The following is a 15,395-nucleotide window of genomic DNA, read 5'->3' on the forward strand; positions in this document are numbered from 1 at the left end:
TATACGGCAGTATCACTGTACTGGACTTCTACGCCAGTACCACTGTAATTATACGGCAGGATCACTGGACTTATATGGCAGGATCACTGGAATTATACGACAGGATCACTGGATTTATACGGCAGTACCGCTTGACATACACGGCAGTATCACTGGACTTGACTTAAACGCCAGTACCATTGTAATTATACGGCAGGATCACTGGATTTATATGGCAGGATCACTGAAATTATATGGCAGGATCACTGTAATTATACGGCAGAATCACTGTAATTATACGGCAGGATCACTGGATTTATACGGCAGTACCACTGGACATACACGGCAGTATCAATGGACATATATGCCAGGATCACTGGATTTATACGGCAGGATCACTGGATTTATATGCCAGTACCACTGTAATTATACGTCAGGATCACTGGAATTATACGGCAGGATCATTGGAATTATACGGCAGGATCACTGGATTATACGGCAGACAGTACTGCTGGACATATACGGCAGTATCAATGGACATATACGGCAGGATCACTGGACATATATGGCAGTACCACTGGACATATACGGCAGTATCACTGGACTGGACGCATACGCCAGTACCACTGTAATTATACGGCAGGATCACTGGATTTACATATACGGCAGTACCGCTGGACATATACGACAGTACCGCTGGACATATACGACAGTACCGCAGGACATATACTGCAGTATCAATGGACATATACGGCAGTATCACTGAACTGGACGTATACGCCAGTACCACTGTAATTATATGGCAGGATCACTGGAATTATACGGCAGGATCACTGAAACTATACGGCAGGATCACTGGATTTATACAGCAGGATCACTGGAATTATATGGCAGGATAACTGGATTTATACGGCAGGATCACTGGAATTATATGGCAGGATCACAGGATTATATGGCAGGATCACTGGATTTATACACCTGTACCACTGGAATTATACGGCAGGATCACTGGATTTATACAGTAGTACCGCTGGACATATGTGGCAGTACTGCTGGACATATACGGCAGTATTAACGGACATATACGGCAGGATCACTGGACTGGATTTATACGCCAGTACCACTTTAATTATACGGCAGGATAACTGGATTTATACGGCAGGATCACTGGAATTATACGTCAGGATCACTGGAATTATATGGCAGTATCACTGAATTATACGGCAGGATCACTGGATTTATACGGCAGTACCGCTGGACATTTACGGAAGTACCACTGGACATATACGTCAGCACAGGGACACCACCACTGGACTGATGCAGCACAACACAGCACCACTGGACTGGACTTATACAGCAACACTGGACATATGGCAGCAGAGGACACCACCACTGTGACTGGACTGATGCAGAACAAGACACCACCACTGGACTGCAGTTGGACTAGGCTGCAGCTCCAAATATGCTCCTTGGGAGGTACAGCTGTTGCCGTCTCTGGAATGATGGTGAACTGCTGAAAAGAAGATAACTAGACAGGATGCACTTCTTCAGTTGCCTGGTCTTTTTGTACTAAAACAGGCTATTATTTTAAAATGCACACTATATACTACTTTAAATCAGACTCACCGTGTATAAAAGCACATGAATACTTTGCCCCGTGGGACCATGACCTATAAACATTTGCTTCCCAAGGATGTCAGGTAAATTGGAGCCTTACCGTGCAATTGTTTGCCGAATTTCCCTTGATACATTCCTATGAAATGGCTGTCAGAATAGGACGATTAACCTGAAAAGACATGAAATGAATGGGAACATAAATTAGTGAGTAACACCAGGCTTAGCGAGGGCGTCAGTATTGACTGCAGTGACAGCTTTCACAGACTAATTAGCAGAGAAATAGTGTGTAGTCACTTTGAAACATGCTGGATCCCAATTCTTCTCTCGGTTGTTTACTTAAGACAATATATATTAAAAGAACACTGTAAAGGTTTCCGGTCCCCGGAGACTGAAGAAGTCGACAATAATTTCATTCAGGTGACAAGGCCTTTCATTTTAATGACCCAGAATGCCCGTAAACAAATAATACAAGAAGTTGGAATAGCTTTCCTGGCCTTCCTAAGCCGGATTATTACACGGCACGGTGTGTGATGAATGTCCGCTGTGTAAAAGGTAAGAGCCACTTTAAGAAATAAAAAGAATAGTTTTCAAGTAAACTGTCACTAAATCCAACACAAACAAAAGTTTTCCGGGACAGCTTTGCAATGCTCACCTCCTCCCTGCAATACTGGCGGGACGTGTAAATAGATGCCTGCTGCCGGCTTCTCTGATCTGCTGCTGCGTCTGTAGACGCAGCGTCAGATCCCTCTGTGTGAGATTAGGCACTGGTCAGAATCTCATCCATGACCCCAGCCAGAGCCGGCCATAGGCATAGGCAAACTAGGCAATTGCCTAGGGCATTTGATATGCCTCGAGGCATCAGCAGCTTCTGCTGATTAAAATTATATGCGGCATGCCTATATTCTGTATGTAGCCTTTCATATGCAGATACAGCCACAGTCTCACTCTCACACAGTATATAGGCATGCTGCATATCATTTTAATCAACAGAAGCTGCTTGTGCATCCTAGCCACATAGCAATGCAAATAAGATGCATTTTCATTAAAAAATGTGCCCGACGTTAGCATTGAGGCAAGATTTATGAGGACACATCTGTATCCAAGCAGTGGCAGAGGTCACAGTGTTAGTGGTAGTGTGAGTGCTGTGTGCATGTGAGTGGGTTGGTTGTGCAGTAGTGTTCAGAATACGGAGTATTATGTGTGTCATGTAAAAATGCATTAATAATGTGCAACATACTGTATGTGTAAGGGGCAATATGTGTGTCATTATGTGTATAAGGGCATTAATAATGTGTGGCATATGTGTAACAGGGTACTACTGTATGTGTCATTATGTGTATAGGGGCACTAATAATGTGCAGCAAATGTGTAGGGGGCACTATGTGTGTCATTATGTGTATAAGGGCATTAATAATGTGCTGCATATGTGTAAGGGACATTATGTGTAAAAGGGCATTAATAAAGGTTGTCATAATGTGTAGGCACATTATGTTTATAAGGACATTAATAATGTGTCTCATATGTGTTAGGGGCATTACTGTGTGGCATTATGTGTTTAAGGTGCTCTACTATGTGGCGTTGCGTATAGAAAGGGCACTACTGTGTCGTCTAATGTGAATAAAGAGCAATAGGGTGTGGTGTAATGTGAATAAGAAGCAATTCATTGTGATGTAATGTGAATAAGGGGCTCTACTGTGAGGAGTAACGTTTATAAGGTAAAGTGATAATACTGTGGGATGTAATATGAATTATGGAAAGTATCACATGATCAATGTGAATAACTTGCAGTACTGTGGGGCGTAATTGGAATTGGGGTTACTATTGTGTGGCCTTGCCCCTTGCCAGCAAAAACACACCCTTTTTTGGGCTGTGCGCCAAATGTGTGAACTGTTCCTATTTAAAATATAGGGGGTACAAACACCAAAATAAGAACTGCTATGGATGAGGGGTGATGGTGCTGGGAAAGAAGTGCAAGGTCAGAGGCGGAACCAGCGGTGGTGCTAGGGGGCACCAGCCAAAATCTTGCCTAGGGCATCATATTGGTTAGGGCCGGCTCTGACCCCAGCACTGTGAGGCAGCAATGCTAACCACTATTCCATCAAGTGCATGTGTTTTGTTTTTTACATTTGCATATAGATTATGGGGGTAATTCAGACCTGATCGTAGCAGCAAATTTGTTAGCAGTTGGGCAAAACCATGTGCACTGCAGGGGGGGCAGATATAACATGTGCAGAGAGAGTTAGATTTGGGTGGGTTATATTGTTTCTGTGCAGGGTAAATACTGACTGTTTTATTTTTACATTGCAATTTAGATTTCAGTTTGAACACACCCCACCCAAATCTAACTCTCTCTGCACTTGTTACATCTGCCTCACCTGCAGTGCACATGGGGGGTCATTCCGAGTTGTTCGCTCGTTATTTTTTTCTCGCAACGGAGCGATTAGTCGCTAATGCGCATGCGCAATGTCCGCAGTGCGACTGCGCCAAGTAAATTTGCTATGCAGTTAGGTATTTTACTCACGGCATTACGAGGTTTTTTCTTCGTTCTGGTGATCGTAATGTGATTGACAGGAAGTGGGTGTTTCTGGGCGGAAATTGGCCGTTTTATGGGTGTGTGCGAAAAAATGCTACCGTTTCTGGGAAAAACGCGGGAGTGGCTGGAGAAACGGAGGAGTGTCTGCACTGTCTGGGTGAACGCTGGGTGTGTTTGTGACGTCAAACCAGGAACGAAACTGACTGAACTGATCGCAGATGCCGAGTAAGTCTGGAGCTACTCAGAAACTGCTAAGAAGTGTCTATTCGCAATTCTGCTAATCTTTCGTTCGCAATTTTGATAAGCTAAGATTCACTCCCAGTAGGCGGCGGCTTAGCGTGTGCAAAGCTGCTAAAAGCAGCTTGCGAGCGAACAACTCGGAATGACTCCCAAGGTCCCTCATTCCGAGTTGTTCACTCGCTAGCTGCTTTTAGCAGCCGTGCAAACGCTAAGCCGCCGTTCTCTGGGAGTGTAACTTAGCTTAGCAGAAGTGCGACCGTAAGGATCGCAGCGCTGCTACAAAAAAAGTTTGTGCAGTTTCTGAGCAGCTGCAGACCTACTCAGCGCTTGCGATCACTTCAGACCAGTGATGTGCACCGGACATTTTTCGGGTTTTGTGTTTTGGTTTTGGATTCGGTTCCACTGCCTTGTTTTGGATTCGGACGCGTTTTGGCAAAACCTCACCGAAATTTTTTTGTCGGATTCGGGTGTGTTTTGGATTCGGGTGTTTTTTGCAAAAAACCCTAAAAAACAGCTTAAATCATATAATCTGGGGGTCATTTTGATCCCATAGTATTATTAACCTCAATAACCATAATTTCCACTCATTTCCAGTCTATTCTGAACACCTCACACCTCACAATATTATTTTTAGTCCTAAAATTTGCACCGAGGTCGCTGGATGGCTAAGCTAAGCGACACAAGTGGCCGACACAAACACCTGGCCCATCTAGGAGTGGCACTGCTGTGTCAGGCAGGATGGCACTTCAAAAAAATATTCCCCAAACAGCACATGATGCAAAGAAAAAAAGAGGCGCACCAAGGTTGCTGTGTGACTAAGCTAAGCGACACAAGTGGCCGACACAAACACCTGGCCCATCTAGGAGTGGCACTGCAGTGTCAGGCAGGATGGCACTTCAAAAAAATTGTCCCCAAACAGCACATGATGCAAAGAAAAAAAGAGGCACACCAAGGTCGCTGTGTGACTAAGCTAAGCGACACAAATGGCCGACACAAACACCAGGCCCATCTAGGAGTGGCACTGCAGTGTCAGGCAGGATGGCACTTCAAAAAAATTGTCCCCAAACAGCACATGATGCAAAGAAAAATTAAAGAAAAAAGAGGTGCAAGATGGAATTGTCCTTGGGCCCTCCCACCCACCCTTATGTTGTATAAACAGGACATGCACACTTTAACGAACCCATCATTTCAGCGACAGGGTCTGCCACACGACTGTGACTGAAATGACTGGTTGGTTTGGGCCCCCATCAAAAAAAGAAGCAATCAATCTCTCCTTGCACAAACTGGCTCTACAGAGGCAAGATGTCCACTTCATCATCATCCTCCGATTCCTCACCCCTTTCACTGTGTACATCCCCCTCCTCACAGATTATTAATTCGTCCCCACTGGAATCCACCATCTCAGGTCCCTGTGTACTTTGTGGAGGCAATTGCTGCTGGTGAATGTCTCCACGGAGGAATTGATTATAATTCATTTTGATGAACATCATCTTCTCCACATTTTCTGTAAGTAACCTCGTACGCCGATTGCTGACAAGGTGAGCGGCTGCACTAAACACTCTTTCGGAGTACACACTGGAGGTAGGGCAACTTAGGTAGAATAAAGCCAGTTTGTGCAGGGGGCCTCCAAATTGCCTCTTTTTCCTGCCAGTATACGTACGGACTGTCTGACGTGGCTACTTGGATGCGGTCACTCATATAATCCTCCACCATTCTTTCAATGGTGAGAGAATCATATGAAGTGACAGTAGACGACATGTCAGTAATCGTTGGCAGGTCCTTCAGTCCGGACCAGATGTCAGCACTCGCTCCAGACTGCCCTGCATCACCGCCAGCGGGTGGGCTCGGAATTCTTAGCCTTTTCCTCGCACCCCCAGTTGCGGGAGAATGTGAAGGAGGAGATGTTGACGGGTCACGTTCCGCTTGACTTGACAATTTTCTCACCAGCAGGTCTTTAAGTTTGAACCTCTGCAGACTTGTGTCTGCCGGAAAGAGAGATACAACGTAGGTTTTAAATCTAGGATCGAGCACGGTGGCCAAAATGTAGTGCTCTGATTTCAACAGATTGACCACCCGTGAATCCTGGTTAAGCGAATTAAGGGCTCCATCCACAAGTCCCACATGCCTAGCGGAATCGCTCTGTTTTAGCTCCTCCTTCAATGTCTCCAGCTTCTTCTGCAAAAGCCTGATGAGGGGAATGACCTGACTCAGGCTGGCAGTGTCTGAACTGACTTCACGTGTGGCAAGTTCAAAGGGTTGCAGAACCTTGCACAACGTTGAAATCATTCTCCACTGCGCTTGAGTCAGGTGCATTCCCCCTCCTTTGCCTATATCGTGGGCAGATGTATAGGCTTGAATGGCCTTTTGCTGCTCCTCCATCCTCTGAAGCATATAGAGGGTTGAATTCCACCTCGTTACCACCTCTTGCTTCAGATGATGGCAGGGCAGGTTCAGGAATGTTTGGTGGTGCTCCAGTCTTCTGTACGCGGTGGCTGAATGCCGAAAGTGGCCCGCAATTCTTCGGGCCACCGACAGCATCTCTTGCACGCCCCTGTCATTTTTTAAATAATTCTGCACCACCAAATTCAATGTATGTGCAAAACATGGGACGTGCTGGAATTTGCCCAGATGTAATGCACGCACAATATTGCTGGCGATGTCCGATGTCACAAATCCCCAGGAGAGTCCAATTGGGGTAAGCCATTCTGCGATGATCTTCCTCAGTTTCTGTAAGAGGTTGTCAGCTGTGTGCCTCTTATGGAAAGCGGTGATACAAAGCGTAGCCTGCCTAGGAACGAGTTGGCGTTTGCGAGATGCTGCTACTGGTGCCGCCGCTGCTGTTCTTGCTGCGGGAGGCAATACATCTACCCAGTGGGCTGTCACAGTCATATAGTCCTGAGTCTGCCCTGCTCCACTTGTCCACATGTCCGTGGTTAAGTAGACATTGGGTACAACTGCATTTTTTTTTAGGACACTGGTGAGTCTTTTTCTGAGGTCTGTGTACATTTTCGGTATCGCCTGCCTAGAGAAATGGAACCTAGATGGTATTTGGTACCGGGGACACAGTACCTCAATCAAGTCTCTAGTTGCCTCTGAATTAACGGTGGATACCGGAAACACATTTCTCACCGCCCAGGCTTCCAAGGCCTGAGTTATCTGCTTTGCAGCAGGATGACTGCTGTGATATTTCATCTTCCTCGCAAAGGACTGTTGGACAGTCAATTGCTACTGGAAGTAGTACAAGTGGTCTTCCGACTTCCCCTCTGGGATGACGATCGACTCCCAGCAGCTACAACAGCAGCGCCAGCAGCAGTAGGCATTACACTCAAGGATGCATCGGAGGAATCCCAGGCAGGAGAGGACTCGTCAGACTTGCCAGTGACATGGCCTGCAGGACTATTGGCTTTCCTGGGTAAGGAGGAAATTGACACTGAGGGAGTTGGTGGTGTGGTTTGCAGGAGCTTGGTTACAAGAGGAAGGGATTTAGTGGTCAGTGGACTGCTTCCGCTGTCACCCAAAGTTTTTGAACTTGTCACTGACTTATGATGAATGCGCTGCAGGTGACGTATAAGGGAGGATGTTCCGAGGTGGTTAACGTCCTTACCCCTACTTATTACAGCTTGACAAAGGCAACACACGGCTTGACACCTGTTGTCCGCATTTGTGTTGAAATAATTCCACGCCGAAGAGCTGATTTTTTTTGTATTTTGACCAGGCATGTCAATGGCCATATTTGTCCCACGGACAACATGTGTCTCCCCGGGTGCCTGACTTAAACAAACCACCTCACCATCAGAATCCTCCTTGTCAATTTCCTCCCCAGCGCCAGCAACACCCATATCCTCATCCTGGTGTACTTCAACAGTGACATCTTCAATTTGACTATCAGGAACTGGACTGCGGGTGCTCCTTCCAGCACTTGCAGGGGGCGTGCAAATGGTGGAAGGCGCAAGCTCTTCCTGTCCAGTGTTGGGAAGGTCAGGCATCGCAACCGACACAATTGGACTCTGCTTGGGTATTTGTGATTTAGAAGAACGCACAGTTCTTTGCTTTGCTTTTGCCAGCTTAAGTCTTTTCATTTTTCTAGCGAGAGGATGAATGCTTCCATCCTCATGTGAAGCTGAACCACTAGCCATGAACATAGGCCAGGGCCTCAGCCGTTCCTTGCCACTCCGTGTCGTAAATGGCATATTGGCAAGTTTACGCTTCTCCTCAGACGCTTTTAATTTTGATTTTTGGGTCAGTTTACTGAACTTTTGTTTTTTGGATTTTACATGCTCTCTACTATGACATTGGGCATCGGCCTTGGCAGACGACGTTGATGGCATTTCATCGTCTCGGCCATGACTAGTGGCAGCAGCTTCAGCACGAGGTGGAAGTGGATCTTGATCTTTCCCTATTTTAACCTCCACATTTTTGTTCTCCATTTTTTAATGTGTGGAATTATATGCCAGTAGCTATCAATAGCAATGGCCTACTACGATATATACTGCGCACATCTGAAATGCACCACAGGTATGGATGGATAGTATACTTGACGACACAGAGGTAGGTAGAGCAGTGGCCTTCCATACTGTACTGCTATATATACTGGTGGTCACTGTCAGCAAACTGCAAAACTAAAATGCACCACAGGTATAGAATGTAGATGGATAGCATACTTAATGACGACACAGAGGTAGGTACAGCAGTGGCCTTCCGTACCGTACTGCTATATATAGTATACTGGTGGTCACTGTGTCAGCAAACTGCAAAACTAAAATGCACCACAGGTATAGAATGTAGATGGATAGTATACTTAATGACGACACAGAGGTAGGTACAGCAGTGGCCTTCCGTACCGTACTGCTATATATAGTATACTGGTGGTCACTGTGTCAGCAAACTGCAAAACTAAAATGCACCACAGGTGTAGAATGTAGATGGATAGTATACTTAATGACGACACAGAGGTAGGTACAGCAGTGGCCTTCCGTACCGTACTGCTATATATAGTATACTGGTGGTCACTGTGTCAGCAAACTGCAAAACTAAAATGCACCACAGGTATAGAATGTAGATGGATAGTATACTTAATGACGACACAGAGGTAGGTACAGCAGTGGCCTTCCGTACCGTACTGCTATATATAGTATACTGGTGGTCACTGTGTCAGCAAACTACAAAACTAAAATGCACCACAGGTATAGAATGTAGATGGATAGTATACTTAATGATGACACAGAGGTAGGTACAGCAGTGGCCTTCCGTACCGTACTGCTATATATAGTATACTGGTGGTCACTGTGTCAGCAAACTACAAAACTAAAATGCACCACAGGTATAGAATGTAGATGGAAAGTATACTTAATGACGACACAGAGGTAGGTACAGCAGTGGCCTTCCGTACCGTACTGCTATATATACTGGTGGTCACTGTGTCAGCAAACTGCACAACTGAAATGCACCACAGGTATAGAATCTAGATAGATAGTATACTTAATGACGACACAGAGGTAGGTACAGCAGTGGCCTACTGTACCGTAATGCTATATATTATATACTGGTGGTCACTGGTCAGCAAAACTCTGCACTGTACTCCTCCTATATAATATTATACTGGTGGTCCCCAGTCCTCACAATAAAGCAGCACACTGAGCACAGATATGGAGTGTTTTTCAGGCAGACAACGTATACTGGTGGTCACTGTCAGCAAAACTCTGCACTGTACTCCTGCTATATAATACAGCTGCTCCCCAGTCCCCACAATTAAGCAGTGTGAGCACAGATATATGCAGCACACTGAGCACAGATATGGAGCGTTTTTTTTCAGGCAGAGAACGGATAACTGGTGGTCACTGATCAGCAAAACTCTGCACTGTACTCCTCCTATATTATACAGCTGCTCCTCAGGCCTCCCCACAATTAAGCAACAGTGCACAATCAAGTTCAACAATAACGGAGAGGACGCCAGCCACGTCCTCTCCCTAACATTTCCAATGCACGAGTGAAAATGGCGGCGACGCGCGGCTGCTTATATAGAATCCGAAACTCGCGAGAATCCGACAGCGGGATGATGACGTTCGGGCGCGCTCGGGTTAACCAAGCCATACGGGAGAGTCCGAGTATGGCTCGGACCCGTGTAAAAAGGGTGAAGTTCGGGGGGGTTCGGTTTCCGAGAAACCGAACCCGCTCATCACTACTTCAGATTATTTAGTTCCTGTTTTGACGTCACAAACACGCCCTGCGTTTGGCCAGCCACGCCTGCGTTTCCCCAGGCACGCCTGCGTTTGTATCTGACACGCCTGTGTTTTTCCACACACTCCCAGAAAACGGTCAGTTACCCCCCAGAAACGACCACTTCATGTCAATCACTCAGCGGACAGCAATGCGACTGAAAAGCTTCGATAAGACCTTGTGTGAAACTACTTCGGTTGTTGTGAAAGAACGTCGCGCATGCGCATTGCGCCGCAAATGCATGCACATAAGTGCCGCTTTTTTGCCTAAACGCTGCGCTGCGAACGAAAACAGCTAGCGAACAACTCGGAATGACCACCATGGTTTTGCCCAACTGCTAACAAATTTGCTGCTACGATCAGGTCTGAATTACCCCCTATATCTGATAAAGAAAAGCAGAACATTTCGATTAAATAGGTTTTGGAGAAACTACAATGGGAAAAAAAGATGGTAACGGGATCAAAATTAGGGGTGTGCATTGGGCCAAATCTTGGGTTTTGGATCTGTACCTACTTCATGTTTTGAATCTGGATTGGTTTTGCCAAAACTGCCTTGTGGGTTTTGGTTTTGGATCTGTATTTTGTTTAGAAAAATCATAAAAACAGCTAAAATTACAGATTTTTTTCCTATTTTTGTTCCTACAGTATTATTAACCTCAATAGCATTCATTTCCACTCATTTCCAGTCAATTTTGACCACCTCACCAATATAGGCCAAAGCCTGCCTAAGCATCAGAGCCGCGCCACAAATGCAGAGCAGTTATTTCTATTTAAAAAGGTTTTCGAAATTAGTACTGTAATAACCAATCAAACCAACTCACAAGTACTACCAATAGAAAACAATCCAACACAGAAATTTCCTGAGAATCGTGTGTAGAATATCATTGCTCTAAAGTAGTTACCAAACAGCAAAGAAAAAAAAACCCCGAAACCATTTGTAAAATTGCAACAGCAGACATTGATGCCCCCTACAGAAGTGCACATGCCCCCAGCAGATACCCATTCTCAGTGCCTAGTCTCTACTCCCTCCTGGGGGCCCTGGGTCACTGATGATTGGCACTCTGTGCCCATGTAAAGCCCCAATCAATCAGCCTTTTTGTCGAGCAGCTCCCCAAAATCTCCCCAATCACCAAACACAGCATTCCGTATCTGCGTAGTACAGTGCGGAATACTTTGGGGGACACAGTTAAATATTGACCAAGTTACAGTGCTGATCGGATACAGTGCAGGCCAGACACAGTGCGGATTACAGTGCAGGTTGGATACAGTGCGTGTCGGATACAGTGTGGAATACAGTGCATTTTGGATACATTGCAGTTTACAGTGTGGGTCGTATACAGTGCAGGTAGCATACAGTGTGGGTCGTATACAGTGCAGGTAGCATACAGTGTGGGTCGTATACAGTGCAGGTAGCATACAGTGTGGGTCGTATACAGTGCAGGTAGCATACAGTGTGGGTCGTATACAGTGCAGGTAGCATACAGTGTGGATTGGATACAGTGTAGGCTACAGTGCAGGTTGGATACAGTGAGTGTCGCATACTGTGTGGGTTGGCTATAGTGCTTGTCAGGCTTGGACTGGCCCACAGCGGTACAGGGGAAACCACCGGTGGGCCCCACTGCCTGGGGGCCCTCCTCCTGCTCTAAGGATCAGGTTCCAGACTGTGCATTTGAATTATACATTATACATATGTTACCTTATACTGGACTATGGTGTATTTTCTACAGTGCATTACTGTTATTAATCTGTTATTAATCTGGTACATTATCATGCATGCAGCAGCTGAATTTACTGTATATATTTATGAAGAGAACCAGACGTTGCACTCTCTAATGGTTAGTCAAACCAATGAGGTGGCAGGCCACACCCCCTTAGCAGACTGGCCACACCTCTAAACATGGGCCACTACCACTGCATCCCCCCGGTGGGCCCTACATGTCACAGTCCGACACTGGTGCTTGTCCAGATACAGTGCGCGTCGGATACAGTACGAGATACAGTGCTGGTCAGATACAACAATAGAGCACTTAATGTGGCTGGGAGTGTCTGCGTTGTCCTCAGTGTGGGCCTGTGCACAATGCGGGGGTGTCCTCAATGCAGAGGTGCCAGCGGTGTCGGCAGTGTGAGGGTGCTGGCGGTGTCCTCAATGTGGTTATGCCAATAGTGTCAGCAGTGGTGGGTGAAGTCGGGGTCCTCAGTGCGGGGGTGTTGGTTTTGTCAACAATGCGGAGGTGCCAGTGGTGTCCTCTGTGGGGGGGTGCTAGCAGTGCCGGCAGTGAGGGAGTGCCACTGGTGTCTTCTGTACGGAGGAGTCAGCAGTGTGGGCTGCATCCTCTGTGTAGAAGTCAGCAGTGTGGGGGTACTGGTTGTGTCAGTAGTGCATGCGGTTTCCTCAGTGCAGGAGTGCCGGCAAAGCGAGAGTGCCGGAGGTGTCCTCAGTGCAGGAGTGCCGACAGTGTTGTGAGTGCAGGGGTGCTGTTGGTGTCCTAACTGCAGGGATGCCAGCAGTTTCAGCAGTGCTAGTGTCCCAGTGGTGTCGTGAGTGCAGGGGTGCTGACGGTGTCCTCACTGCAGGGGTGCCGGCAGTGTTGGCAGTATGGGTGCCCCAGTGCCAGTGGTGTTGGCAGTGTGGGGGTGCCACTGTTGTCCTCTGTACGGGGGAGTCGCCTTTGTGGGCTGCGTCCTCTGTGTGGCAGTATCGGCAGTGCGGGGGTGCTTGCTGTGTCAGCAGTGCAGGAGTGCATGCGGTTTCTTCAGTGTAGGGGTGCTGGCTGTGTCGGCAATGCGGGAGTGCCGAAGGTGTCCTTAGTGCAGGAGTGCTGGCAGTGTCCTCAGTGAAGGGGTAACATAGTAACAAAGTTATTGAGGTTGAAAATAGACAAAATGTCCATCTAGCTCAACCTTTTTTATTATTCTTACACTAATCTGTGTTAAACACTATTTTACTATACTGACCCAGATGAAGTTGCGTTAATAAGTCTAACTAACACTATAAATCCTGCTTTTTCTAAAATGCACTCACTTTAAATGCTATATCCTTGGATATTTCTTTCAGTTATGAATTTATCTAATCCATTTTTAAACATATAGGGGTATATTCAATTGAAGTTGGATCCATTCCGACATTCATTTGCCGGAATGGATCCGACCTGGGCTATTCAAATGACATCTCAATTCGACTTTAAAAAAAGTCGAATTGAGATGCAGTGGGGGGGCGGACGGGGGAGAGCCGTGGGCAGACGGGGGAAAGCAGCACTACAGTGGCGGCTATATAGCCGCTGCTGTAGCGCTGCTCTCCCGTCTCCCCCCCCAGTCTCTCTGCCTCTCCAGTCCCGCCTCTCTGTCCCTGCATCACAGCCGCCACTCACGGCAGCGTCCAACCGGCTTCAGCAAGTGAGGTCTAGCTTGCTGGAGCCGGGTGGACGCCGCTGTGAGCGGCGGCTGTGACATCCTCCAGTGCTGTTCACCCGGTCCCCGCCTTGGCTCTCCCTGTCCCCCCCTTGGCTCTGCTCGTCCCCGCCTCGGCTCTCCAGTCTCCGGCGCTGCTCACCCCATCTCAGTCGAAAGATGGTCGAAAAGGGAGCCAAAACCTGTCGGTTTTGGCCCCGTTTTCAACACAAGCACGTGGATCAGCAGCTACTCCGCCGATCCACGGGTTTTTCAACAAGTCAAATTCGTCGACTTGTCGAAAAATTTTGGGTTTGATTGAATAGGCCGAATCACGATTCGACCTTAAAAAGTCGAAAACTGACGTCTTTTCGACAGACGGCAGCTTTCGACTTCAATTGAATATACCCCATTTACTGAGTCCACCATTACTACCTTCACAGGCAGTGAATTCCAAATCCTTACTGCCCTTACTGTGAAGAACCCTTTCCTTCGTTGGGTATGAAATTTCCTCTCCTCTAACCTTGTGCGGTGACCACGTGTCCTGTGTAGAGATTTTTCAATAAACAAATCTCCTGATAGATCCTTGTATTGTCCCTTTATATACTTGTAAATATTAATAATGTCTCCTGTTAGCCGCCTTTTTTCTAGTGTGAACAAATCCATCCTCGTAAGCCTTTCCTCATAATCCAGTACCTCTAACCCCTTAATCAATTTGGTGGCTCGCCTCTGAGCCCTTTCAAGTTCCAAGATGTCTTTTTTGTGGGGCGTTGCCCAGAACTGAACACAATATTCCAAGTGCGGCCGCACCAATGATTTATACAGCGGTAGGATTACACTCTCATCCCTTGTCTCCATTCCCCATTTTATGCATTCTAATACCTTACTTGCTTTTGATGCTGCACTGTAACACTGGGTACTGCTACTAATACCCCTTTTACACTCGCAGAAAAATCCCGGGATATTGCACGTGAACGCGCATCATCCCGGGATTCTTCTCAGTGTAAATGGGTACAGGGACAATTTCCCGGGACGAGCATCCCGGGATTTCATCCCAGGTCAAAAGCAGGGTTGAACCCGGGTCCGTCCCGGGAAGCTGGGTAGTGTGAAAGGGCCCGTCCCGGGATTCACTACCCGGGACTGTTAAAAGGCCTCCGATTGGAGCTTTCATGGGCTCAGAAAAGATGATGTCATCATTCAGAGCCCTGGGGAGCGTCCTTGATGCGTGTGAGGAAGGCAGCATGGCGACCTGGACAGACCAGGAGGTGAGAGAGTTGCTGAGCATTAGGGGAGAGGAGGAAATTATGAGGCAGATCACAGGCACAGTCAAAGATGCAGTCATTTATAAAAACATCTCCAAGATGCTGCAAGCCAGGGGAATCATCTGCACACAGCAGCAAGTGTTAAACAAAATGAAAACTCTT

At 46.9% G+C, this 15,395-nt stretch overlaps 1 long non-coding RNA gene across 1 annotated transcript in view; it reads right to left on the reverse strand.

The window, feature by feature from the left end:
- LOC135064830 (uncharacterized) overlaps positions 1–15,395 on the reverse strand; it is a 236,777-nt gene that overhangs the window by 69,421 nt on the left and 151,961 nt on the right. The window contains exon 2 of the long non-coding RNA XR_010251637.1: positions 1,697–1,765. This is a non-coding gene — a long non-coding RNA (uncharacterized LOC135064830). The remainder of the gene's footprint in view (positions 1–1,696; positions 1,766–15,395) is intronic.

This window comes from Pseudophryne corroboree, chromosome 1, assembly GCF_028390025.1.
Source record: "Pseudophryne corroboree isolate aPseCor3 chromosome 1, aPseCor3.hap2, whole genome shotgun sequence".
Taxonomy (NCBI): domain Eukaryota; kingdom Metazoa; phylum Chordata; class Amphibia; order Anura; family Myobatrachidae; genus Pseudophryne; species Pseudophryne corroboree.